Source organism: Callithrix jacchus, chromosome 5, assembly GCF_049354715.1.
Source record: "Callithrix jacchus isolate 240 chromosome 5, calJac240_pri, whole genome shotgun sequence".
Taxonomy (NCBI): Eukaryota; Metazoa; Chordata; class Mammalia; order Primates; family Cebidae; genus Callithrix; species Callithrix jacchus.
Genome location: NC_133506.1, coordinates 93440990 through 93465818, shown reverse-complemented (window position 1 = coordinate 93465818; position 24829 = coordinate 93440990). Strand labels below are relative to the sequence as shown.

Here is a 24829-nt window from a genome sequence, read left to right as displayed (position 1 = left end):
TTAATGGTTAATATGAAAACCCAAATAACCAACTTTTGAGATCCAACACCTCTGTCAACAATTGGACAAGCAGCTGGTTTGGATCTCGGGAAAGCTGGTGGCAGAAGCTGACTTATTCTAGAAATTAAAATCATTTGTTGTGTTTTGCTCTATTTTTGTCTTACTGCTACTATGGTATTTGTTTGTAATAGAGTGAACACACAACTGAAAAGACTAAAATAATGGTTGCTCAGTTAATTACTTTAATTGAAGATACAGCTGTGTAGCCTGACTCAAGTCACAAAGTCACCGCCTTGTTCTAAATGGGGCCTATACTCCATTTGCTTTATAGTTTGACAAATTCTCCTTGCCATGAAACATGACTCTCTAGTAATGAGCCTTCCTAGCAATGGAAAACTGAACTCCTGAAAAATAAAGCCAAAACCATTTGAGTTCATCTGTGATGGTTTCTTCAAATGATCTTGATAAAAAGGCAGAAATGTAAATAATTTAAACTTAAAGCTGTTGAAACTTTAAATTATTTTTGACTGTAGCTATGTGGCCTGAGTCATGTAGCATGCAGCTACATCTTCTGCTTTTTCATGTAAATGATCAGGAAAGGTTTTGTGGCACCAGAGATAAGGTCCCTTCAGATCATCACCCCCTTCTCACAGAATGTAGAACCAATCTTTCTTTAAATGTAGCAAACTGTAACCAGTCAAATTGCCATAACATATATACTGACCCTGTATGAAAAATGTTGCAAACTTGTTAATTGCCTATATAAGTGAAACCTCAACTTTCCCACTTTGGAACACTAACCCCATTTCTTTGAAGTCTGTTTCCTATGTGGCTATCCTCAAGTTTTGCACTTGAATAAACACTATACTTAATAACATTTTCTGAATCTTATTATTTAAGGTTGACAATGACATAATTAATGTGAATGAAAAATGTAATGGCTTTTCAGCCAATCTGGAGGACATTTCTGAGGTTCCTCAGACAGCTACAAATAGAACTACCATATGATCCAGCAATCACACTATTGACTATTTATCCAAAGGAAAGGAAATCAATATGTCAAAGAGATATCTGCACCCTCATGTTCATTGTAGCACTATTCCCAATAGCCAACATATGGAAACACATAATAACCAACATACGTTTTTGTGTTTAACAAAAGATAATGGGTAAAGAAAATGTGGTATATAGCCAGGCGCAGTGGCTCATGCCTGTAATCTCAGCACTTTGGGAGTCCGAGGTGGGTGGATCACAAGGTCAGGAGATCAAGACCATCCTGGCCACCATGCTGAAACCCCATCTCTACTGAAAAAAAAAAAAAAAGAAAGCAAAAATTAGCTGGGTGTGGTGGTGGACATTTGTAATTCCAGCTATTCGGGAGGCTGAGGCAGGAGAATTGCTTGAATCCAGAAGGCAGAGGTTGCACTGAGTCTAGATTGCATCATTGCACTCCAGCCTGGCGACAGAGGGAGACTCTGTCTTGGGGGGGAAAAAAAGAAAAATACAATGTGGTATATATACACAATGAAATACTATTCAGCCTGAAAAATAATAAAATCCTGTCATTCTTGGCAACATGAATGGAACTGGAGGACATTATGTTATGTGAAGTAAGCCAGGAACAGAAAGTTACACATCACATATACTCACTCATTTGAAGTAAATTTTTTTTTTAGCAGCCTTGCTAGATTGGGGAAATTTTCCTGGATAATATCCTGAAGAGTATTTTCCAGCTTGGATTAATTCTCTTCATCACATTCAGGTACACCTATCAAACGTAGATTACGTCTCTTCACATAGTCCCACATTTCTTGGAGACTTTGTTCATTCCTTTTTGCGCTTTTTTCTCTAATCTTGCCTTCTCATTTTATTTCGACTTCTGATATCCTTTCTTCTACTTAGTCAATTCGGCTGTTGAAACTTGTGCATGCTTCGTGAAGTTCTCATGTTGTGTTTTTCAGCTCCTTCAACTCACTCATATTCCTCTCTAAGTTGTCCATTATTGTTATCATTTCCTCAAATCTTTTTTCAAGGTTCTTCGTTTCTTTGCATTGAGTTAGAACATGTTCTTTTAGCTCATGGAAGTTTCTCATTACCCACCTTCTGAAGTCTGATTCTGTCATTTCATCACACTCATTCTCCATCCAGCTTTGTTCCCTTGCTGGTGAGGAGTTGTGGTCCCTTGTAGGAGGTGAGGTGTTTCGGTTTCGGGTGTTTTCCTCCTTTTTGCGCTGGTTTCTTCCCATCTTTGTGGATTTATCCACCTGTCATCTGAGTAGTTGCTGATTTTCTGATTGGGTCTCTGAGTGGACGTCCACATTGTTGATGATGAAGTATTTCTGTTTCTTAGTTTTCCTTCTAACAGTCTGGCCCCTCTGCTGCTGTAAGACTGCTGAGGTCCACTCCAGGCCCTGCTTGCTTGGGGAGCACCTGTAGCAGCTGCGGAACCGTGAAGGTTGCTACCAGTTTCTTCTTCTGCTATCTTTGTCTGTGAATGATGCCCGCCAAATGTCAGTCTGATCAGTCTTTTGTGAGGTGACTCTTTGGATATACGGGGGTCAGGGAGCTGCTTGAGGAGACTATCTGTATTTTATACTTGAGGAGACAGTCTGTACTTTATAGGAGCTCAAGTGCTGAGTTGTGAGCTTCGTTGTTCATTCAGGGCTGCTAGGCAGGTACATTTAAGTCTGCTGCAGCAGAACTCATAAAGTCCCTTTTTTCCTCAGGTGCTCTGTCCCGGGGAGTTAGGGCTTTATTTATGAGTATCTGTTGTACTGTCCTGCCCAGCAATGAGGCAGTCTAATCACTGTCTGCCTGTAGTGGCTATGCTGAGCTGCCATGGGCTCTGCCCTGTTGCCGTGGGCTCCACCCTGCTGTCATGGGCTCTGCCCTGCTGCCATGTGTAATTCCCTGTAGTCCTGTTTATATGGGTGTGGTGATGGTGGCCCATCTCTGTAGTGGCAGACTCTCTCTGTTATGGTGGGTTGCCTCAGCAACGGATGGCTGCATCAGCAATGGCAGAGTACCTCCATAGGGGTCGAGTGCCTCGGTAATGGCGGACGCCCCTCACTCTCCGAGATGCACTGTCCTGGGTTCAGCTGTGCTTGCCGTGAAACTCTCAACCTCGAGCGTTTCCAATTACTGTTTTGTTTTTGTGGGGGTGGGACCCACCGAGCCTGATCACCTGGCTCCCTGCCTCAGAGCCCTTTTTTTTTTTTTTAAGTTGAACGGTTGACTCTCTCCCAGGTGTTCCAGTCGCCTGCTGAAAGGACACTGGGATCTGTGTGATTTCCTGTGCAGTGACCCACTGCATCAGCTGGAACAACGTTGCTGCCCGGGAATCTCCTGGCCTGGCTTTCTGTTTAAGTCCTGTTTAATCAGATGAATGTGCTAATCTGCCTTCTGAAATCCCCAATTGCCGGTTTAACAGGGCAACCCATCCAGTGTATTTTGTACGGAGTGCTGCTGTGCTGTGGCCCCGGCCCAAGCAGCCACGCTGTGGCCCCGGCCCAAGCAGCCGCGCTGGCCCAAACAGCTACGCTGGTGGCCCGTGGGGCTCCTACACCTGGGAAACTCCTGGTCTGTGGGCAATAAAGATCCGTCTGGAAATGTGGCATCCGCTCACCATCTGTACTTTCACTGGGAGCTGCAATCCTGAGTTGGTCCTATAGCGCCATCTTCTCCCCTCTCCTTATTGATCTTTTTTTTTTTTTTTTTATGCCATCTGTTATGTGCTTTTCCAGGAAGTTTTTTTTTTTCTTTTAGTGCCATGACTCTGATATGAACCCAGAAAGTTTTAATAGAGAACTTTAGGTATTGTTTTCTGACTTCAAAAGAAAGAAGCAACATTTCATTGTTAAGCCTATAGGAAAAATTACTACTTAAAAATTATTTGGATAGGTAATAAAAATCCTTACTATATGGCATGTACTTTCCTAAGAGCTGTTAAAATATTCTTTCATTTAATTCTCTTAGTAACCCTACTAACCTTACAGGTGAAGAAATTAAAGCACAGAGAGGTTAAATAATTTTTCCCAAGATCAATCAGCTAAGCAAGTAGAGCTAGAATTTAAACTCAGTCTGATTAAAACTGCTGCTCTCATACTACAGCCATTGAACCATTATGCCCCAGGAAATCAAATTAAAACAAAGAAACAAACAAAAATCACTATGTTATTGTAACAAAACCAAAATAAAACAAAAACAACCTCAGTGTCTCAAAGTTAAAAAAAAAAACTTCCATTCAATGTGGACAACAGATTGAAGTACTTTATCAATGCTACATTTTCTGAAGTTAATAACCGTACTGTGGTCATGTAATAGCATTTCCCTATTTTTAGAAAGTGTGAAGTATTTAGGAATAACAGGGCATAGTATATTTAACTTATTCTCAAATGGGTCAAATATATATATGTATGAATAAGTAGAGAGACAAAGCAAATGGAACAAAAGTAAGTTAAATCGAGTAAAGAGTATACGGGTGTTCTCTAAACTATTGTTGCAACTTTCTGTAAATATGAAATTATTTCCAAATTTTTAATCTTAAACTTCTATATAGAGAAGAAAATCTTCCTCTAGGGAAAATTACTATCATTACTGTATCAGTTTGCTAGGGCTGCCATAACAAAGCACCACAGATTGGGTGGCTTAAACAACAGAAAATTTTCTCACAGTTCTGGAGATGAGAAGTTCCAGATATAGATGTCTTCAGGGTTGATTTATTGAGGCCTCTCTGTTTGGCTTATAAATGGCTATCTTTTCCCTCTGTCTTCACATGGTGTTTCTTCTATTTGTGTCCTAATCTTTTCTTCTTATAATGAGACCAATTGTAATGGATTAGGATCCACCTTAAATGCCTCATTTAACATTCAAAAACTTACTGCAACATGATATAGGGGCCAGTATCATTTTGAGGTGCAGGAGATTAAAACCTCAACATACGAATTTTGTGGAGACAATTCAGTCCATAACAATTACAATTCAGGTAGTGCATTTTCTCTTAATTGGTGGAAGACATTATAAAATGAACATATATCACGACCAGCCTGACAAACATGGAGACATCCCATCTCTACTAAATATATAGAATTAGACCATCCCTATAATCTCAGCTACTCAGGAGGCTGAGGCAAGAGAACTGCATGAACCCAGGAGGCAGATGCTGCAGAAAGCTGAGATTGCACCATTGCACTCTACTCTGGGCAACAAGAGTGAAACTCTGTCTCAAAAAAAAACCCATATAAATAAAATAAAATGAATATGTATTACTAAATATTAGAATACAGAACTCAAGATTAACATTTTCCAGAGAATTATTAGCAAAATGAAAGAATACTTCACAATTACTACTTATATGAAATAAGCTTTTAGGTAATGCAGTATCTAAATACATACAAGTTTCACAAACAAGATATACCTCAGAAGTTTGATTTCACTGGAAATACCAAAGTTCAATTTCCATGACCATATTAAGTAAATTGATTTTGGCTATTTGTTTATTCAGCATACTATTCATAACAATTTTCCCTATGTATCTTCTACATATTGCTTTGGTAAATCTGTATAGCAATAAACATCTAGTCTGTGTTGTGCAAAGGAATTTATACTGTACGGTAGGAGAAGACTCACTGGGCTGGTACTAATGTCCATCAAGCAAGACTTGGTAACCAAAAAGATTAAGCCTAAAGGACTGAGTAGTACTGCAGATAATTTGCTTCACAAGCTGAGAAACACAGGATGCTTTATTACTACTATGAACTAAAATTCATCTATAATTGAAATGTCTCTGTATATTTAAAAAATTGATCTTTAAGCTCCTTACTTATAAGTAGGTCCTAAAACTTGCTGCAAAATTTTTGGTCTGATAATTCCAACATTCCTGCCATATCTAGTTATGATACTTGCTCTGCCTCTTCAAACTGTGTTTCTGCCTTTTAGCATGTCCTGTAATTTTTCTTGATAGTCAGACATGATATACTTGGTAAAAGGAATTGCTATAAATAGGCCTTTAGTAATGTGGTGGTAAGATGTGGAGGAAGGAGAAGCATTCTACAGTCCTATGATTAGGTTTCTATCTTTTAGTGAGCCTGTACCTCCAGACTGTAATCTTCATGTTGCTTCTCAGTCTACCCCCACTCCTTACCCCTTAGGTGGGACAGGATGTATAGAGTGGGCTGGAGTTGGGTATGCAGCTTATCCCAGGTCAGTTAGGCTCTAACAAAACCCTAGCAGGTTAGACTCTAGTTAACTATCTATCCCTAGGGCAGAGCTTGTTAAGAAGAACAAAGTGTTCTGGTGTATTTCCACATGGTAAAACTCACAGAAGTGTTGGGGCAGCCGTATGACTGGGTTCCCCTAAATCCCCTATGACTAGGTGTGAGCAGGTACTACTCAAACTCCACACTTGAGTTTCCAGGAACACGTCAATTACAATTCAGATCTCCCTACTTTGATACTGGTACCTGTAGAGGTTGCTACTTGTGGGTTTCTGCTCTACTAAGTTGTGACTCTGTGTTTTCACCTGTTGGTATCTCTAATTTTGGGAGCAGCAGTTTGCCCTGTGACCTCATTTTAAATAATTTATCTCACTTGGTTGAAAATCATGAACCATAAGACAAAACACTAGAAACAGAATTCAGTAGCATATTAAAAGAATTATACACCATGACTAAAGGGGATTTATTCCTAGACAGTAAGGATGGTTCAGCACATAAAGAATAAAAAAATATAATATACCACATTAACAAAATGAAGGAAAAACCCACATGATGATCTCAACTGCTGTTTGATAAAATTCAAAAAACCCTTTAATGATAAAACCACTCAAAAAACTAAGAACAGAAACTACCTCACTATAATAAAATTTATATATGACAAACCCACAAAAAGCATTATATTCAACGATGAAAGACTAAAAGCTTTACCTCCAAAATCAGAAAAAAGATAAGGTTGCCTGATTGTCTACTTCTATTCTATAGAGCACTGGAAGTCCTAGTCAAAAAAATTAGGCAAAAAAAAAAAAAAAAAAAAAAACAAGAAAGAAAGAAAGGCATCCAAATTGGCAAGGAAAAAATAAAATTATCTCTTTATAGATAATATGATTGTACATGTAGAAAACCCTAAAGATTACACACACACACCTGTCAGAACTAATAAATTCATCAAAGTGGCAGGATACAATGTCAACACACAAAAATCAGTTGCATTTCTATTCACTAAATGTGAACAGTCTGAAAAGAAAATTAAGAAAACAATTCTATTTACAGTAGCATCAAAAAGAATAAAATAATTAGGTATTAACCAAAGAAGCAATACAATGAAAACCACTAAACATTTCTGAAAGAAAAGAGGACATTAACAAAAGAAATTCCATGCTCATGAATATAAGGGGTTAATATTGTTCAGATATCAATACTATCCAAAGTGATCTGCTGATTTAATGCAATCTCTTTTAATATTCAAATAATTTTTTTTGTAGAAATAGACAAACTCATCCTAGTATTTATATGGAACTTCAAGGGACTCTGAATAGCCAAAATAATCCTGAAAAGGAAGAACAATGCTGGAGGAGTCACACTTCACCCTTTCTTTTCTATTTTTGGGACAGAGTCTTGCTCTGTTGTCCAGGCTAGAGTACAGTGGTACGATTTCAGCTCACTGCAACCTCTACCTCCTGGGTTCAAGTGATTCTTGTACCTCAGCCTCCTGAGGAGTAGCTGGGATTAGAGAGATGTACCACCATACCCAGCTAATTTTTGTATTAGAGATGCTGTTTCACTATGCAGGCCAGGCTGGTCTTGAACCCGTGACCTAGATGATTCGCCCACCTAAGCCTCCCAAAGTGTTGGGATTACAGGTGTGAGCCACCATGCCTGGCCACACTTTCTGATTTCGAAAGTTTCAACAAATCAAAGTAGAATGGTACTGACATAAAGACAGACACATATGAAGAACAATGAAATACAACAGGGAATCAAGAAATGTATCCTTGCATATATAGTTAAGTGATTTTTGACAATGGTGTTAAGACCATTTAATGGAGAAAAAGACAGGCTTTTCAACAAATGGAGCTGGGAAAACTGTATATCCACATGCACAAGAATGAAATTGGGTCTTACCTAATACTATGTACAAAAATTAACCCCAAATGGCTCCATGACCTAAATGTGAGGCCTGATTCTATAAAATTCTTATTTAAAAAAACATAAGGCAAGGAAGCAGAAAGCACATTGGATTTGGCAATGCTTTCTTAGATATGGCACCAAAGACACAAGCAATAACAAAAAAATAGACAAACTGGACTTTATGTAAATTTAAAAATTTTGTGCACCAAAAGATAGTATCAACAGAGGAAAAAGACAACCCACAGAATGAGAGAAAATATTTGCCAATCATATATCTAACAAGGAATTAATACAGAACTCAACAATATAAATAACCACCCAATTAAAAAGTGGGCAAATGATGTGAATAAACATTTCTCCAAAGAAGATAGACAAATGGTCATAAAGCACATGAAAAAAAAGCTCAATATCACTAATTAGGAAAACACAAATCAAAAGTATAATAAAGTACAGAAAATAACAAGCATTGGCAAGGATGTGGAGAAATCAGAACCCTATGCACTGTTGAAAATATAAAATAGTACAGCCACTGTGGAAATGGGTTCCTCAAAGAGTTAAAAATAGAATTACCAAATGACCCAGCAATTCTCTGGGTATATACTCAAAAGAATTGGGTCTCAAAGAGAAACTTATACATCTATAATCGTACATTTATATAATAACAGTATTATTCACAGTAGCCAAAACATGGAAGCAACCCAAGTATCCACTGACTGATGAATGGATAAACAAAATGTGGTACATTTATACAACAGAGTATTATTCAGCCTTAAAAAAGAAATAGATTCTGGTCGGGCACAGTAACTCATACCTGTAATCCCAACACTTTGGGATGCTGAGGCAGGCAGATCACCTGAGGTCAGGAGTTTGAGACCAGCCTGGCCAACATGGTGAAACCCCATTTCTACTAAAAAGACAAAAATTAGCTGGGCATGGTGGCATACGCCTGTAGTCTCAGCTACTCAGCAAGCTGAGGCAAGAGAGTAGCTTGAACCCAGGAGGCGGAGGTTGCAGTGAGCCAAGATCAAGCCACGTACTCCAGCCTGGCAACAGAGCAAGACTCTGTCTTGGGGCGGGGGGGGGGAAGAAAAAAAAAAAAAAGGCCGGGCGCGGTAGCTCAAGCCTGTAATCCCAGCACTTTGGGAGGCCAAGGCGGGTGGATCACAAAGTCAAGAGATCGAGACCATCCTGGTAAACATGGTGAAACCCCGTCTCTACTAAAAATACAAAAAATTAGCTGGGCATGGTGGCGCGTGCCTGTAATCCCAGCTACTCAGGAGGCTGAGGCAGGAGAATTGCCTGAACCCAGGAGGCGGAGGATGCGGTGAGCCAAGATCGCGCCACTGCACTCCAGCCTGGGTAACAAGAGTGAAACTCCGTCTCAAAAAAAATAAAAAAAGGAAATAAATTCTAATACATGTCACAATATGAGTAGACCTTGATGAGGACCCCTCATCATGTTAACTGAAATAAATTGGTCACAAAAAGATAAATACTGTATGAGTCCACTCAAATTAGTCATTAATTGTAGTCAAAATCACAGAGTCAAAAAGCAGGATGATAGTTGCCAGCGGCTAGGAGGAGGAAAGAATGAGAAGTTATTGTTTAATGGATAGAAAGTTTCAGTTTTGCAAAATGAAAACAGTTCTGGAGATGGATGGTGGTAATAGTTGTATAATAATATGAATGTACTTAATACCACTAAATTGTATACTTAAAATAGGTAAGACAAAAAATTTTGTTATGTGTATTTTACCACAATGAAAGAAACCAGAACAACAACAACAACAAATAATCATGAACCATGAACAGAATTGCAGAGAAATGAATCTGTAAAAGTAAATCCATTTGCTAGGTTACTCTATGTGACCCCTGGTTCCTTCCTGAAAATACTAATTAATCATGATTAATTAGTATTTACAAATATTTACAACATCAGAAATCTCCAGCAAATGTAGACTTGGTCACATGTTTTGCCTAAGTGATTAGCAACACTGTTAAGACTAGGCATTCAGACACAGGCAAAGCTTACTTTAACGGAGGAAAGTGACTATGCCATTTCCATACTGCAATACTATACGCAATATATATGAGACGCCAGTCAAACTATCTAATGAAAATGACACTCAATAATACTTGAATAAAAGGTTATCAATAGAAATATTTTAACTTTAAAAATTTGATCTCTATGTCTCTTTAGTCTCTTAGTTCAAACTGAATTTTCTGTAAGATCTTGCGATATTCTTTGCTAGAAGACTGCTACATTTCCTATTATGGTACAAATACAATAGAAATCAGGTTTTTGCAAAAGTCTACTTCTCTAAAGATTGATTGTTTATATCTTTTTCCATGCAATTTTGTAAATTTATTGCCTCTATAAAAGACTTGAGGTAGAAATAAGACTCAACAGTGAAATAAATTCCATTAAGATATTTTCACAGAAATGATTAGTTTAGTGACAACCTTCCAAAGCCCCATATGGGGAGGTGGTAAATTATCTTTGAATGCCCACCTCAGCTATTTACACTTGCCATTAATGAGGGCAACAGTCAACATCTCTTTACAAACTAGGTAAGAGGCTGAAGGATAATATCCAGCAGTCATACAATGTATATTATTGTAGATAGTTTTTAATCTCTTCTGAAAAGTTATACCTTTATATCACTTATTTATCTATAAGCATTATGTTCTCATCTTTATTATAACATTTTATTTTCTTCCTTTTACTATTACCCTTATTGTTCACTTCCATTCCCATTTGAAATATAATTAGCTGTAATTCCTTTTTTATACCAGAAATCTTGGTAACTTTTAAAATCAACTCATATTAGAAAATCTCCACAATAAATTCAGATAACTCAATACATCTGTAAATATTAATCATGTTTGCTTTTAATCTTGGTAATAAGTGAAATTCTCTAATATTCCAGGACCTACAGTCCTTCAGTAAAATGATAGTTGAGGCTGGGCATGATGACTCACACCTGTGGGAGGCAGGTAGATCACGAGGTCAGGAGTTCAAGGCCAGCCTGGCCAACATGATGAAGCCCCATTTCTACTAAAAATACAAAAATTAGCCAGGCACAGTGGCAGGTGCCTGTAATCCCAACTACTTGGGAGGCTGAGGCAGGATAATCAGGATTTGAACCCTGGGGGCAGAGGTTGCAGTGAGCCAAGATTTCGTGCCACTGCATTTCAGTTTGACTCCACCTCAAAAAGAAAATAAATAAGAATAACTAATGATAGTTGAAATGCATTTCTCAAAACATAGTATAATTCTTAAAAACTTAATTCCCAAAAGAATATATCTCTGCATTTAATGCTATATGACATATAGAAAGGTATGTGAAAAAACTATAATGCTCTGCTAAAGACTGGTAAAGCATACTCTGAACCCTCCCCTTTGAGGGTCAGACATTTGTTTACATTGTATGCTTAGGGGATCCCATTTATGATTACTCACTTTTTCATATGCCATTTCCCCTACAATCTTCATTGTTTCACAATTATTATTTTTTTGAGACAGGGTCTAGCTCTGTGCCCAGGCTGGAGTGCACTGGCATGATCACGGCTTCAACCTCAAGTGCTCAGTTGATTCTCCCATCTCAGCCTCCTGAGTAGTTGGGACTCTAGGCACACACCACCATGTCCAGTTAATTTTTGTGCATATATATATATATATGTGTGTGTGTGTGTGTGTGTGTGTATATATATATATATATTTTAAAAACACAGGGTTTCACCATGTTGCCCAGGCTGGTCTCAAACACCTGGGCTCAAGCAAATTGCTTGCCTTGGCCTCCCAAAGTGCTAGGATTACAGGTGTGAGCCACTGTGCCCAGTTCTGTCACCCAGGCTGGAGTTTAGTGGGGTGATCTCAGCTCACTGCAATCTTCGCCTCCAGGGTTCCAGCTATTCTCCTGCCTCAGCCTCCTGTGTAGCTGGGATTACAGGTGCATGCCACCACGTCCAGCTAATTTTTGTACTTTTAATGGAGATAGGGTTTCACTGTGTTGGTCAGCCTGGTCTTGAACTCGTGACCTCATGATCTGCCCATCTTGGCCCATCCCAAAGTGCTGGGATTACAGGCATGAGCCACCATGCCCAGCTTTTTTTTCCCCTTTTTTTTTTGAGACAGGCTCTCACTCGGCGCCCAGGCTAAGTGGCACAATCTCAGCTAACTGTAACCTCTGCCTCCTGGGTTCAAGTGATTCTCTTGCCTCAGCTTCCCTAGTAGCTGGGACTACAGGTGTGCACCACCACGCCCAACTAATTTTTGTATTTTTAGTAGAGGCGGGGTTTCACCACATTGGCCAGAATGGTCATGATCTCTTGACCTCGTGATAGTCCCCTCTCAGACTCCTAAAGTGCTGCACCTGGCCAAAATTCTTTTAAAATCAAAACATTTAAATTAGTTTTTTATTTTACTTTTTTTAAAGAGTTTTTGTTCTTTTTGCCCATATTGGAGTGCAATGGCGTGATCTTGGCTCACTGCGACCTCCACCTCCCAGGTTCAAGAGATTCTCTTAACTCAGCCTCCCAAGTAGCTGGGATTACAGGCGCGTACCACCACGCCTGGCTAATTCTGTATTTTTAGTAGAGATGAGGTTTCACCATGTTGGTCAGGCTGGTCTCAAACTCCTGACCTCAAGTATTCCACTGTCTCAGTCTCCCAAAGTCCTAGTAGTATAGGCATTAGCCATCGTGTCCAGCCAACAGTTTTTGATTTACAAATTGAGCAGATAGCATAGCATTTTCATATACCTCTCAACACACACATACATTTTCCATTTTCCCTTATTATTAACAGCTCATATTAGTATGGCTCACTTATTACAGTTAATGAATGAATATTAAAAAGTTATTAACTGGTTCATAGTTTGATTTCCTTAGTTTTTACCTAACATCCCTTTTCTGTTCCAATACCCATTCAGGATGCCACTGTATTACATTTAATTGTCTAATCTCCTTAGATATCTCTTAGCTGTGATTTTTCTTCTCAGACTTTCTCTTTTTGAGGATCTTGACAGCTTTGAAGAGTTCCAGTCAGGTACACTGTAGGACGGCTCTCTATTAGAATTTGTTTTTCTCGGTCTGGGAATGGTGGCTCATACCGGTAGTCCAAACACTTTGGGAGGCTGAGAACTACAAAAATTGGCCAGGCACAATGGTTCATGCCTATAATCCCAGCACTTCAGGAGGCTGAGGCGGGTGGATCATGAGGTCGAGTCTAAGACCAGCCTGGCCAATATGGTGAAACCCTGTCTCTACTAAAAAAAATACAAAAATTACCCAGGTATAGTGGCATGCACCTGTAGTCCCAGCTACTCAGGAAGCTGAGGCAGGAGAATCCCTTGAACCCAGGAAGCGGAGGTTGTAGTGAGCTGAGATTGTGCCACTGCATTCCTGCCTGGGCAACACAGTGAGACTCCATCTCAAAAAAAAAAAATTAGCTGGTCTCGGTGGCATGCACCTGTAATCCCAACTACTCAGGAGGCTGAGGCAGAAAAATTGCTTGAACCTGGGAGTTGGAGGCTGCAGTGAGTCGAGATTGCGCGACTGCACTGCACTCCAGTCTGGGCAACAGAGCAAGACTCTACCTCAAAAAAAGAAAAAAAGAATTTGTTTTTCTCATGGTTAGACTGGTGTTACAGACTTCTGTGACAAAGATCACAGAGATAAAGTATCATTTTCATCACATCATATCGAGGGTACACATGATATCACATGATTTATGACTATTTACGTTGACCATAATCACTTGGCTTTAAGATGTGCTTGTCAGGTCTCTTCCATGAAGTTATTCTCTTCCTCCCACCCCCCACTTTTCATAAGGGACTCTTTGGAAGGAAGTCACTAAGCACAGCCCACACTTAAAAAGTGGGGAATTATGCTCCCTCTCCCTAGGATGGAATATCTACATAATTTAATGAGCATTATTCCACATGAGAAGATCTGTCTCTTCATTTCCATTTATTAATTTATCCAATTATTTATATATCAGCAGGAACTCATTGTGGAGTCCTGATAAATTGGCAACAACAAGGAGAGTGCCCCAGGGTAGGGGAGAACAATTGTTCTGAGAAACAGCTAACTATAAACCCATTTACATAATATCCTGGTCCCAAATACCTCGTTCTACACGTTGTCACTCCAGCCTGACCCTATAAAACTTCCCACCAGGCCTGCCTCCTTGCAGACAGCTTCCTCTCTGCTGTGCCCACTGTTTCATTGCAACATACTTTCTTTCTCTCTAATACACTTTTTTTTTTTTTTGAGATGGAGTTTCACTCTTGTTGCCCAGGCTGGAGTGCAGTGGCAAGATCTTGGCTCACCGCAACCTCCGCCTCCCGGGTTCAAGCGATTCTCCTGCATCAGCCTCCCGAGTAGCTGGGATTACAAGCATGCACCACCATACCCAGCTAATTTTGTATTTTTAGTAGAGACAGGGTTTCTCCAGTTGGTCAGGCTGGTCTTGAACTCCCAGCCTCGGGTGATCCACCCACCTCAGCCTCCCAAAGTGCTGGGATTACAGAGGTGAGCCACCGCCCCTGGCCACACTTACTTTCTTCAACTGACGGCTGTTTAGGCAAATTATTTTACCACCTATGACAATGGTCCAAATCAGCTGCAACCCACCACAATCATGAATATTTATGTTATACTTTAGGTTATAATACAGTAGTATGGTATTCATTCATTTGTTTTGCTCAAATGTTTCTAAATTTTCCCATTGCGTACTCTTTCATTTGGCTTCTTTTATATATCTTTCACAGTTATCTTTTTCTTTTCTTTAGCATTTTCTTACTTTCTGCCACTACAAGATGCCCAGGCTGGTTTTGTACATTTTCTACCCCAGCCCTGGAATCAGCCATTTCTCCAAGGAGTCTTGGTTACTCTTACTAAAGACTAATATTACAAACCAAGATCTGAGCACTAGGTATACTTGTTACTACTGAATTGCTCTGACTTTTGTCACTGGCTCCAGGGAGATATTCTCTAAGTCCTTGTAATGCCTGACTGAAAAGTGGGTCTTTGTTAACCTAGGAACTTTAGGCCATACCAAATAGCCTATACTAACAATGTAATTAATGGTGGAGGTTTTGAGCCATGTGGTATCTGTAACAAAAATCAACCATGTAAGTGGTCAATCATGTCTATATGAACCAAGCCCCAATAAAAACTCCGGACACCAAGACTTGAGTGATCTTACCTGGTTGGCAATATTTCTAGTGTGTTGTCATGAACTGTTGCAGGGGGAAGTTACCACTGTTCATTACTCCACCGGGAGAAGACAACTGGAAGGTTTATATGAGGAATTCTCCAGTACTCTGTCCCATGTGCTTCTTCCCTTGGCTGATTTTAATATGTATCCTTTTATTGTAACAAACCATAACTGTAAATATAACAGCTTTCAGTGAGTTCTATGAGTATCTTTAGGGAATCATTCAACCTGAGGGTGATCTTGGGGATCCCTAAACTTACAGTTGGAGTCAGAAGTGGTGGTGGTGGTGTTGGAAACTCCTAAACTTTATAGACCATATACTAACTTGTGCACATACCCATCTCATCTATAAAAATGTCCACATGCAACTGGGTGCAGTGGCTCACGCCTATAATCACAGCACTTTGGGAGGCCGAGGCGGGTGGATCACGAGTTCAAGAGATCAAGACCATCCTGATCAACAAGGTGAAACCCTGTCTCTACTAAAAATACAAAAATTAGCTGGGCATGGTGGCGCGCGCCTGTAGTCCCAGCTACTTGGGAGGCTGAGGCAGGAGAATAGCTTGAACCCAGGAGGCAGAGGTTATAGTGAGCCGAGATCACGCCATTGCACTCCAGCCTGGGTAGCAAGAGTAAAACTCCGTCTCAAAAAAAAAAAATTTCCACATGCAACAATCTATACATGAGTTCTTCTGGTATCTTCAACTCTAATCCATTACCACATGGGTCATTCTAGCTCTCTCCTTGTTAATTTATAAAATTTCTACCGTAACAATGAGAAACCTGGCTCCTACTATCTGCTATTTTTTTAGTTGTTCAATGTTAGTGTACAAGTATAGCAACAATGCATTTATTAACCTATAAACCCACTTGAGTAAGAACTCTTTTACAGTTCCTTCTGCTTTCAGTTTTACAGACTCCAGTCATTTTCAAATTTAGGGTAGCACTTTTCTCCCCATCCCTTTCGGTGAGGTTGTCTCATATATTTGCAATATAGTTAGATGCTCTTTTCACAGTCTGCTTTCTTTCCTAAATCCCATGACCTCCTGAATGATATTATTTTTTTCTTTAAATTTTTTTTGTTTTTGAGACAGGGTCTTGCCATGTTGCCCAGGCTCAACTTGAACTCCTGGATTCAAGTGATCTTCTTACCTCAGCCTCCCAAGTAGCTGGGATAACAGGCACAAGCCACCATGCCTAGTTCTGAAAGCTATTTTTAAATCTGTACACACTGAGGTTCATGTTTTGTGCTGTAAAGTTCTACAGACTTTAACAAATGCACAACATCATGTATCCACTATTACAGTGCGTACAGAATAGTTTCACCACCCTAAAATGCCCCTCTGCTTCACCTACTCATCCCACCCTCACTACTTTCCACAATCACTGACAACCACTGATCTTTTTACTGCCATCATAATTTTCCTTCTCCAGAATGTTACATAATTGGAATTGTTACAGTATGTAGGTTTTTCAGTTACTTAACAATATGCATCTATGTTTTCTCCATGCCTTTTCCTGGTTTAGCATCTCCTGTCTTTTGATCACTTAATAACATCCCATTGTATGAATGTACCACAATAGTTTGGTTATCCATTCACCTACTGAGGGACAATCTGTTGCTTCCAGTTTGGGGCAGTTAGGAATAAAGCTGCTGTAGACATTCCTTTGCAGGTTGCTGTGTGGACATAAGTTTATAACTCAAATGGGTATGTCTAGTGCACCTAGAAAATCGATTAATTGCTAGACCATATGGTAAGAGTATGTTTAGCTTTCTTATAAGCCACTGGCAAAACCCTGTCTCTACTAAAAATACAAAAATATTAGCAAGGCATGGTGGTGGGTTACTTTAATCTCAGCTCCTCAGGAGGCTGGGGCAGGAGAACTGCTTGAACCTGGGAAGCAGAGGTTGCAGTGAGTGGAAATTGCGCCACTGCACTCCAGCTTGGTGCCTTGCAACAGAGCAAGACTCTGTCTTCCCCACCCTCCCCCCCACCGCCTGCAAAAATAAGACAGGATCTCACTCTGTTGCTCAGGCTGGTTTTGAACTCCTGGTCTCATTAAATCCTCATGTCTTGGTCTCCCAAAGTGTGGGGATTACAGGTGTGAGCCACCATGCCAGGCCCCCTGGGAATTCTTTGATTTAGATAAAAAGAAGGCGATGGTGAACTACATTAATCTTAATGTTATAAATGGTTCGTTTTCAAATGAAAGAATTTGAATCTGGGTAACATAAAAGATAAAGTTAGTAATCTTAGACCAATTATTGTCATTTTTGAGCAACAATATATATCCAACACTTAAAAACCAGGAGCAGCTAGAGCAGATCAGGATGGCCTTGCTTTGAGCAGCACAGCATAGTGGTTAAGATCATGTTAGAGATTCTAAAGCCACACCTGGGTTTGAATCCTAGCTCTACCATTTTCTAATTTTGTAACCTTAGGCAATGAATTACCTGATTGTTCTAAGTCTCAGTTTCCCCATTTGTTTTTTTAAATTATAATATGTAATATTTGAGTATCATCCTTGTGCAGGGACCATGCTGATCTTCTCTGTATCATTCCAATTTTAGTATATGTGCTGCTGAAGTGAACGTCCCATTTGTTTTTGTTTTGTTTTGTTGTTTGAGACAGGGTCTTGTTCCGTTACCCAGGCTGGAGTGCAGTAGCATGATCATATCTCACTGCAGCCTCAAACTTCAGCTCAAGCAATCCTCTTGCCTCAGCCTCCTGAGTAGCTGGGACTACAGGCATGCACCACCATGCACGGCTGATTTTAAAAAAATTTTCTGTAGAGATAGCGGTCTCACTATATTGCCTGGATTAGTCTTGAACTCCTGGGCTCAAGCAGTCCCCTACCTCTGCCTCCTAAGTGCTGGAATTAACAGGTGTGAGCCACTGTACCCAGTCAAAAATATACGTTTTTATAAAATACAAAGCTACAGTGGGAAGGCCCAAAAATATCATGGATAATAAAATTTACCAGACCATTTACAGTAACACTAAAAAAAATTTTAAACTTGGGTATAAATCTAACAAAACATGCACAGGATTTGTGTGCTTAAAAACTACAAAATACTGATGAATTTCTTTTTTTGTTGTTTGAGACAGGGTCTTGCCTTCTCACCCAGGTTAAAGTGCAGTGGTACAATCATGGCTTATTATAGTCTTGACCTCCTGGGCTCAATCACCTTGCCTCAGCCTCCCCAGTAGCTGGGACTACAGGCATGCGCCACCACAGCTGGTGAATTTTGCTATTTTTTGTAGAGATGGGGTCTCACTGTGTTGAACTCCTGTGCTCAAGCAATCCTCCCACCTCAGCATCTCAAAGTGCTGGGATTACAGGCATGAGTCACTGCATCAGGCCAAAAAAAGTCTTAATGACCTAAATACTGGAGAGATGTAGCATGCTAATGGATTGGGAGACTTTACAAAGTAAAGATGTGAATTCTCTCAAAATTGACCTGCAGTTGGTTTAATGCAATTCCTATCGAAATCCTAACGGATTTTTACATAAGAACAACCTGATTCTAAAATCTATAATGGAAAGACAAAGGAACTAGAATAGCTTAAAGAATTTTGAAAAAAAGCATAAAATAAGGGTAATATGGAAAGACAAACTAGCATAGCTAAAAGAATTTTGAAAAAAGAATAAAATAAGGATAATCACATTAGCTTTTTAAAGACTTATTATATAGATACAACAGTTAAACAGTCATTTCGGGAGACATAAACACACAGATGAATAGAACAGAAAAAGAGTAAAAAAAATAGACTCACACACGTACAGACAACTAACTTTTGACAAAGGTATAAAAGCAATTTAATGAAGCAAGGATAGTCTTTTTAACAAATGATGGTGGGACAACTGGCCTCCTGTAGGTGACAAAGTAGACCTTAACCTAAACATCACAAGTTATACCAAAATTGACAAACTTCAAATGCATAATTTTATCAAATGTTGAACTATAAGACTCTTAGGAAAAAAAAACAAGAGAAATTCTGTGTGACCTAAATTTAGGGAAAATGTTCTCAGATATGACACCAAAAGTAAAACCCATTAAAAAATTAATATATTAGGCCGGGCACAGTGGCTCACACCTATAATTCCAGCATTTTGGGAGGCTGAGGCGGGTGGATCACGAGGACAAGAGATCGAGACCATCTTGGTCAACATGGTGAAACCCCGTCTCTACTAAAAATACAAAAATTAGCTGGGCATGGTGGCGCATGCCTGTAGTCCCAGCTACTCGGGAGGCAGAGGGAGGAGAACTGCTCGAACCCAGGAGGCGGAGGTTGAGGTGAGCTGAGATCATGCCATTGCACTCCAGCCTGGGTAACAAGAGCGAAACTCCATCTCAAAAAAAAAAAAATTAATAAATTATACTTCATAATTAAAACGTTTGCTCTGTGAAATACATTAAGAAAATGAGAAAAGAAGCCACAATTTTGAGAGACTGGGAGAAAATATTTGCAAATCACATATATTTGACAAATAATTTATATCTAGAATAAATAAGGAAATCTCTAACCTCAACTGTAGGTAAATAAGCAGTCCAATTAAAAAGTGGGCAAACGGAGAAGATCCAAGATGGCCGATCGCTAACATCCCGGGATTGCAGCTCTCAGGGAAGGCGCGGAGAACTAGAGGACGCCACACTTTCAGACAAAGTCTGGTCGCTCACGGAGCAGAAGATCCCCCAGTGGTGGAAACACACGAGTCGCCAGCGCGACTCTCGTGGTCGGCGCAGCGGTTCCGCCGGCACCTCGACGTGGCAGCGCTCGGCGCAGAGTAAACGGGACCAGTTCCCCTTCTGACCGAGGTTTGGAGCCCTGGGAAGGCAGAGTCGCCTACTAAGGAAACAAGAAGGAAGCCCGACAGGAGAATCCTGGGCAGAAAAGCACCATCAGTTTTAACGCCGCTGCTCTGGCCCTGGGAACTAACAACCTGGACATCCACTCAAGAGACCTAATCTGAAAGTTGGTAATTTCAAAGACGACAGGAGGATAAATTTACAATGACGGGAAGAAACCACCGTAAAAAAGCTGAGAATACTCAAAGTCAGAATGCCTCTCCCTCTAAAGATGATCACAGTTCCTCATCAACAATGGAACAAGGCTTGATGGAGAACAAGCGCCTCCTGATGACAGAATGGATAATAACAAACTTCGGTGAGTTAAAAGAACATGTTGTAGCCCAACGTAAAGAAACTAGGAACTTTGAAAAAAGGTTTGATGAAATCCTATTGAGAATAGACAACTTAGAGAGGAGTATGAGTGAATTAATGGAACTGAAGAATACAATACAGGAACTCTGAGAAGTATGCACAGGTTTAAACACTCGAATTGTTCAAGCTGAAGAAGGGATATCAGAGGTCAAAGTCCAACTTAATGAAATAAAACGTGAAGAAAAGATTAGAGAAAAAAGGATAAAAAGGAATGAGCAAAGTCTCCAAGAAATGTGGGACTATGTGAAAAGACCAAATTTACGTTTGATAGGTGTACCTGAATGCGATGGAGAGAATGAATCCAAGCTGGAAAATACCCTTCAGGATATTATTCAGGAAAATTTTCCTAAACTAGCAAAGCAGGTCAACATTCAACCCCAGGTAATACAGAGAACACCACAAAGATATTCCTCAAGAAGAGCAACCCCAAGGCACATAATCGTTAGATTCACCAGGGTTGAAACGAAGGAGAGGATACTAAGGGCAGCCAGAGGGAAAGGTCAGATTACCCACAAAGGCAAGCCTATCAGACTTACAGCAGATCTCTCGGCAGAAACTCTACAGGCCAGAAGAGAGTGGGGGCCAATATTCAACATCCTCAAAGAACAGAACCTTCAGCCCAGAATTTCATATCCAGCCAAACTAAGCTTCACAACTGAAGGAAAAATAAAATCTTTTATGAACAAGCAAGAACTCAGAGATTTTATTACCACCAGGCCTGCTTTACAAGAGCTTCTGAAAGAAGCATTACACACAGAAAGAAACAACCAGTATTAGCCTTTCTAAAAATACACCAAAAAGTAAAGAGCACCAACATAAAGAAGAATTTACACCAACGAATGGATAAAACAGCCAGTCAACATCAAATGGCAGTAACCCTAAATTTAAATCGACTGAATTCCCAATCAAAAGACACAGCCAAAACCCAACGGCATGTTACATCCAGACCTGTTTCACATGCAAGGATACACAAAGACTCAAAACAAAGGGATGGAGAAAGATTTACCAACCAAATGGAGAACAAAAATAAATAATAAATAAATAAAAAGCAGGAGTTGCAATTCTCGTATCGGATAAAATAGATTTTAAAGCAACAAAGATATAGTGGTAAAAGGATCAATGCAACAACAAGAGCTAACGATCCTAACACCCAGATAGGAGACTTAGATTCAATGAGACAGAAAATTAATAAGGATATCAAGGACTCGAACTCAGATCCAGAACAAGTAAACTTAATAAATATTTATAGAGCTCTCCACTTCAAATACACAAAATATACATTCTTGTCAATACCACATCACACCTACACATTAGTTTAAATGAAACATTGATTGGCCATTATTAATACCCAATTTTTTTCAAAATAAAGCAATATTTCCATTTACTCTCCCTCTTTCTCTTCCTCTTTCTTCCTCTCCTTTACTTATTTTTTTTTTCTTTCCTTCTCTCAAAAAAAAAGAAATCAACTTGTAAACCTCTAGATCCAGGTCGGCAATGTCTCTCTCATTGCTTGAAATCCTTCCTTCCCTTCCCTCCCTCCCTCCCTCCCCGCTTCCTCCCTTCCTTCCTTCCTTCATCCCTTCCTTCCTCCCTACCGTCCTTATTCCCTTCCTTCCTGCCTTCCTCCCCCACAAAAAAAAAAAAAAGAAGAAAAAAAAGTGGGCAAACGAGTCAACAATGCAATCCCATTTATAAGAGCCATACCCTCCACTTCACCAAAACAAAACAAAACAAACAACAACAACAAAAACAACCTAGGAATACATCTAAGGAAGGAGAAGAAATATCTCTACAAGAACCACAAAACACTTCCAAATGTCAAGAGACATGAACAGATACTTCTCAAAAGAAGATATACAAGTGTCCAATAAACATGAAAAAATGCTCCACATCACTAATCATCAGAGAAATGTAAATCAAAATCACAATGAGATTCCATCTCACATCAGTCAGATGTCAGAATGGCTATTATTAAAAAGTAAGAAAACAACAGATGTTGGCAAGGCTGTGGAGAAAGGGTAACACTTAAACACTGTTGGTGAGAATGCAAATTAGCTCAGCCACTATGGAAAGCAGTGTAAAGATTTCTCAAAGAACTTAAAACAGAACTACCATTTGTCCCAGGAATCCCATTACTGAGTATATATCCAAAAGAAAACAAATAATTCTATCAAAAAGACACATGCACTTGCATGCTCATCGCAGCACTCTTCATAATAGCAAAGACATGGAATCAACCTAGATGCCCATCGAATGTGGCCTCGATAAAGAAAATGTGGTACATATATACCATGAAATACTATTCCGTCATAAAAAAAAAAAAAAAAAAGAACAAAATCAGATCCTTTGCAGCAACACAGGTACAGCTGGAGTCCATTATCCTAAGTGAATTAATGCAAGAACAGAAAGCTAAATGCCACGTGTTCTCATTTATAAGTGGGAGCTAAACTTGGGGTATTCATGGGCATAAAGATGGCAATAATAGTAACTGGAGACTTCTGAATGGGGGCGATGAGGTAACTGTTGAAAAACTATTGGGTTTCAAAAGCACATACTGAATAATTCCATCTATATTACATTCTCAAAGTGACACAATATAGTGATGGAGAACAGATCAGTGGTTGCCAGGGATTAGGACTGGGGTGTGACTAAAGGGTTAGCACATGGGAGTTTCCTTGGGAGTTCTATATCCCAATTGTGGTAATGGTCATATGAATTTCTATGTGTGATAAAATTCTGTAGAACTACATATACCTGCCCCACCAAACTTTTTCTTTTTTTTGAGACAAACTCTCACTCTGTCTCCTATGCTGGAGTGCAGTGGCACAATCTTGGCTCACTGCTACCTCCACCTCCCAGGTTCAGGCAACTCTCCTGCCTTAGCCTTCTGAGCAGCTGGGATTACAGGTGTGTGCCACCACACCCAGCTAATTTTTGTATTTTTAGTAGAGACGGGGGTTTCACCATGTTGATCAGGCTGGTCTCGAACTCCTGCCCTCGTGATCCACCTGCCTCAGCCTCCCAAAGTGCTGGGATTACAGGCATGAGCCACTGCGCCCTGCCATTTTTTAAGGATTGTATGTTAAAACTGGTGAAATCTTGGAAGGCCGAGGCAGGTGGATCACTTGAGGTTGGGAGTTTAATACTGGTCTGACCGACATGGTGAAACCCTGTTTCTACTAAAAAAAAATAATAATACAAAAATTAGTTGTAGCCAGGAGTGGTGACACATGCCTGTGATCCTAGCTACTCAAATGGCTGAGGCAGGAGAATCACTTGGACCCAGGAGGTAGAGGTTGCAGTGAGCAGAGATCACGCCACTGCACTCCAGCCCAAGTGACAGAGTGAGACGCCATCTCAAAAAACAAACAAGGCTGGGCGCGGTGGCTCATGCTTGTAACCCCAGCACTTTGCGAGACCGAGGTGGGTGGATCATGAGGTCAAGAGATCGAGACCATGCTGGTCAACAAGGTAAAACCCCGTCTCTACTAAAAATACAAAAAATTAGCTGGGCATGGTGGTGCACACCTGTAGTCCCAGCTACTTGGGATGTTGGGCAGGAGAACTGCTTGAACCCAGGAGGTGAAGGTTGCGGTGAGCCGAGATCGTGCCATTGCACTCCAGTCTGGGTAACAATAGCGAAACTCCGTCTCAAAAAAAAAAAAAAAAAAAAAAGCCTGGTGAAATCCAAATAAGGTCAGTATTTTAGTTAATAAATAATATTGTACGAATGTCAGTTTTCTGATTTTGATAATTATACTATGATTATGTAAGATGTCATTGGGGGAAGCTAGGTGAAGAGTACATGTGAACTCTTTGTATTATTTTTGCAACTTCTATGTGAGTCTAAAAATTTTCAAAATTAAAGTTTAAAAATTCCCATTATGTTATTATGCAGAACATCTTAATTCTCAACCTACACTCCAGATTATTTTTTAAAAGGAGCACCAATTGTTCTAATTTAAAAACAAAACAAAGGTCCGGAGCGGTGGCTCACGCCTGTAATCCCAGCACTTTGGGAGGCCAAGGTGGGTGGATCACGAGGTCAAGAGATCGAGACCATCCTGCTCAACATGGTGAAACCCCGTCTCTACTAAAAACACAAAAAATTAGCTGGGCATGGTGGCATGTGCCTGTAATCCCAGCTACTCAGGAGGCTGAGGCAGGAGAATTGCCTGAACCCAGGAGGCGGAGGTTGCGGTGAGCCGAGATCGTACCATTGCACTCCAGCCTGGGTAATAAGAGCAAAACTCC

At 39.9% G+C, this 24829-nt stretch overlaps 1 protein-coding gene and 1 pseudogene across 2 annotated transcripts in view; both read right to left on the bottom strand.

The window, feature by feature from the left end:
- Positions 1-24829, bottom strand: part of PPM1E (protein phosphatase, Mg2+/Mn2+ dependent 1E) — a 256455-nt gene that overhangs the window by 129335 nt on the left and 102291 nt on the right. The window lies entirely within an intron of this gene.
- Positions 17842-17942, bottom strand: LOC118154241 (U6 spliceosomal RNA; annotated as a pseudogene).